The sequence below is a fragment of the Cydia splendana genome, chromosome 4 (genome assembly GCF_910591565.1).
Source record: "Cydia splendana chromosome 4, ilCydSple1.2, whole genome shotgun sequence".
Taxonomy (NCBI): Eukaryota; Metazoa; Arthropoda; class Insecta; order Lepidoptera; family Tortricidae; genus Cydia; species Cydia splendana.
Genome location: NC_085963.1, coordinates 7061236 through 7066080, shown reverse-complemented (window position 1 = coordinate 7066080; position 4845 = coordinate 7061236).

Sequence of the window (4845 nt, the reverse complement as noted above, 5' to 3'; positions counted from 1 at the left end):
TTACGGCGTAGACACTGCTACGAAGTTCTTATTACCGCAGAGCACGGGGTACTCTAAATTCTTAGCATTTTATTTCACGTTTGTCGCAAAATAAACTGAACGTTATTCCTTAGAGTGTAATATATACTAGACTAACTGCCGTATTCGAACTTCAAGATATTCACAAGAGACGACACGTACTAGATCCATTCTAGATACGTTATAGTTTAGATATCAACTAGTTCTCTTTTGCATCGCAATTCGGGCAACAAATGTCACTTTTACGTCAGATAGAGTAAGATATCTATTAGATGTGAATTGGATCTCTAAGTCATATCCTGTGGAAATCGTTCAAGAGTATCTGTAGAATCGCGCAAATGTCAAATTTGACAGGTTAGATCTTAAACATATCGTTATCGTATCTTGCTGATGTCTAAAAGATATCTAATAGATGTACAATATACACCGTGTTTTTTTTGATTTCCGTTAATTTCAAGGGTGCATTCCTGAGCTTAAATCAAGTAACTTTCTCAAAGACACCGATGTTCTAATTAAGTCCATTTCGGAGATAATCCATAATTTATTTTTTTCCTATAAGGCCTCTACAAGCGTGTACACTTGCCTTAGGGCCGGCTTACATATTGATTAGTGTTTAGAATGAGTTCATACATTTGCTACTAAACTTAAGTACAATCTCGGTCGATTGATGTACGAAATGACATTGATATGTCACAGATTTCAATTGTTTGGTTGAGTTAAATGTAATGCCCGTGTTACAACAACGCTATATGCTACATTTAATTACTTTTTAAACAAAAAAAAATACAAAAAAGTTTTTAAATTAACTATGCCATTTAGTTCTTATAAACGTACTTAACTATACCCCGAAGTTAACGGAATTCAATAAAAACACGGTGTATATACAGTGGTACTACTAAACGAAATTAATAACTAGCTTAAATCTAAAATAGGCCCTTGAGGCATTGTACCAAGGATGCTGGCGGCATTTCCTCGCTGTATCGCAATGCTGATACGTTGTGCGAGGTAGCCGCAAGCTCTTCGGTCACCAGTTACGTCAACCAGACGCTTCGCGATTTCTGCGAACAACTTATGCGCGCTGGGACCCCATGGACCTAGAGTTTCAACACCAAATGGTACAAAATGGTACTCTCTACCGAGGCTCTTATATTTGTTACGTTTTAGAATTTCGGCGCTTTCCGCCGCTCCGCCCGCTTTTACAGTAGTCCGTTGGAGGTGGGACGGTGCCAGTGTGTCTACGCAGGTAGCATCCCACACCAACATCCGTCCCAAGCTCCAAGGAACTAAGGACACTCCATCGGGCCTCTTGCCATCATCTCTGATAATGCCAGTCGGCTCAAGAAGAGCAGGCACATTGATGGTGGCAAGAGACCGACGGACTATGTCATTAAGCGACGCATGTCTCGAAAAACGGCCTGCACTTTTTTGACAAGATAATCCGTGGTGTCCCAGTCGGTCCACGTCCGTGCCACAAGAGCATATGTGTGGCGTACACACCGAAACCCCGAGTCGCAAACCAGTCGCCAGTCTAAGGGAGGCCGGATCCAAGAAAGTACCAGTATTGGGCGAAGGATGGGCATGTAGCCAGTAACCGGCTTCCCGGGCTCCGACCGCCAAAAGCCTCGCGCGGTCTGGACCTGTACAGTTGTTTAGGAGAGTATTGTAAGTTAAATCACAGTAAACATTATCCCAACTCCTTTGTGAATTTGGGTTGTCTGGAAATTGTTTGCCTGGGCAAGCAATTTTAAAAGCATTTTTGGCGTCCTCAAAGCCCGCAATCTCACAGTTTGTGGGCAAAGCCCTTAAGATATTTCCTATGAGACCAGACGTGCTATGAGTGGACGCCAAAAAGGCTGGGGAAGCCACACTGGAAATTTTGCGAATTCCTAAACCTCCAAACCGAATGGGGAGGGACGCTTGAGACCAGGAAGGCTCACTTAGCTGAATGTTTAGAATCGTCTCTAAACTAATTTTGATCAAATCATCTATGGGCGACAATAAATTTTGATGTTTCCAGAAAGGACAACAGCGGAGCACATACGTAAATTTAGGGACAAAAAGGCAGAATTTAAGAATCACAAGAGCATAATGAGGGCTAATTTCGAGTAAGCGATCCGTGTGACTTTTGAATTTAGTTATGGAGTTAGAAATATAATCGGGAAAAGATTCTTCGAATATAGGAGAACCCAGGAGGCAAAGAGAATACTTGTCTACTGATTTGATATTGGGAGTCAGATCGTCAAATTTGGGTTGTAAGTTGGTCAAAGTACAAGAAGATTTTTGAATAAAGAGTTCGCATTTGCTGAAATTCAGTTCTAGACCAATATTTTCGAAACTACTCTTAATAAAAGACAAATCAGAGAGTACAGTATTCACGTCACCTCCTAGGGTTCCGTCATCTAAGTACCACACATTGAATTTTGATTTTAAATTTTTGATAATTGGATTTATAGCCAAACTAAAAATTGCTGGCCCGAGAGGGTCATCCTGCTGTTTAGATGTATATTTCAAAATCCGAATCGGGCCGTAAACTTATTTCTTGGATCAACCCAGGATATAATGAAGATATTAAAATACAATCAGTAAACAAGAATACGTATTATAAAATAAAGGATAAAACAATTTTTTTAAACGAATTTTATAATTAGAATGCGTACTTACCAAGATATAGACTTACCAAGAGCAATTTGCGGATTATAAATATAGTTACTGATTTTACAACTTCATAGTGAATAAAGGAGTTGACACTAAAACCAACTAAAACGTATGATGAAAACTATTATGGCGCTGTGTAGTCCCGTAAAACGGAATGACACTATAAAACGTTCCATTTCAAAACCAAAGTACGAGTAGCCGAAGAATGTACGAGAGCGGCATTAAATCTGTTATTGATTATGATACGATACTCTCTACGCAATGTGCTTGTACTAATAATAAGTAATACTGGCCTAGACTTGGCTCACGAGATAACCGCCATGTGGGATGTTGATTCGACGATCATTGTCCCGATAGTTGTTACAGCGAACGGTCTAATAGCGAAGAGTCTCGACCAACATCTTGAGAGACTCTCGCTAGGTGGTTGGATCAAGGGTCAGACGCAGAAGGCGGTGATCTTGGACACGGCGCGGATAGTACGTCGGTTCCTCTCTCTGCAGCCCTGACCACCGGTGGCTTGGGCCTTGCCCCGCTGCTGGCGGCACCCTAGGTTAGGTTTTTTATAATGTGTTTATATGTATTTTTTATTGTTTTGTAAGTGTTTTTATATTTTACTTTTATATTCATATTATAAAAACCTAGCCTAAGACGAATGATGAATAAAGAGATAGTAATACTGGAGTATGAATAAAGATGCATAATTTTAGCCACTTTACACCGGCACCGTTATACAAGAAGGTAACAAATAAATACGCCTTCTAGAGCGGTCGTCACATTAAACGTGACTCATACCATCCACCGTTAGACATCTTGCTCCCATTAGCTTCCACGCTAAAACCTTCCTCAGAGCGAATCGATCCTGGTAACGTTGACACACAACGGGACTGGAATTTCCAGAAAGCTAATTTTGACCTCTTGTATGAACTTGTCTCCAAACTGAGCTGGCAGGAAGTTCTTTATTCTGATGATGTTGACGTTGCGGTTGACAAGTTCTATAAAATTATTTATAGCGTATTTGATGCATCTATACCAAAGAAAATTCGCTCAAAGGGGGCCACGAGACGTTATCCAGTCTGGTTCACGGCGGATTTAATTACTGACATAAAAGCAAAAGCTCGTATTCACCGGGATTGGAAAGCTACGAAAGATGTGGATCTTTACAGGCAGTTTGCCCATCTTAGAACAAACCTAAAAAAGCGGATTTCCTTAGCGTATGCACGTCATATTGATCGCATCCAAAACATGGTTAGATGTAATCCACGTTTATTCTGGCAGCACATAGATAGCCTTAAGTCGATGGGAGGGTTTGCGTCTAAAGTTACCCTGGAAGGGAAACAATTTGTCGGAGTGGAAGCAGCAGAGGCCTTCTCCAGATTCTTCTCCGGTGTCTTTTTGCCTGATGTTCCTCGCCTTGATTTAACTTCTCTACAGAGTAGTACCCAAAAAAGTTCTACACAAAACATTAACATAAAAAACATAACTATACAGGATGTAGTGACTGGTATTAAACATCTAAAGGGTAATAGCTCAATAGGGCCTGACAACTTACCGGCTTATGTTGTCAAGGGATGTATGGATTTCTTTAAAGTTCCTATACACCACTTATTTAATCTGGCTCTTTCTACTGGCAGGTATCCAAATCAATGGAAAATAACGCGGGTAAGACCTATTCCAAAATCTAAGGATACCGCCAGTGTCGAAAACTACAGGCCTATAGCCGTGCTGTCTACACTAGCAAAATTGTTCGAATCGATATTGCATAGGTTGATAACAGGGCAAATAAAACCGTTCTTGTGTGACTCGCAGCATGGTTTTAGAGCAAAGCGCTCCGTAGATACCAATCTGATGACCCTAACTGATACTATATCGGAGCATCTTGATAAAGGCGTCCAGGTAGACGTACTTTACTTTGATTTCAAAAAAGCTTTCGATCGCGTAGATAACGATGTCCTATTAGACAAGCTGAATTTTCTAGGCTTTTCGCCTAAGTTGCTAACTCTATTTGCGAGCTATCTACGCGATCGACAGCAGTACGTTCGTCATGGATGCTTTGTTTCAGCTCCTTATCACACGAGATCTGGTGTCAGTCAGGGTTTTATACTCGGCCCTCTTTTGTTCGGGTTGATGGTCAACGATTTGGAGACAGTAGTCAAAAATGCAAAGTGTTTGCTA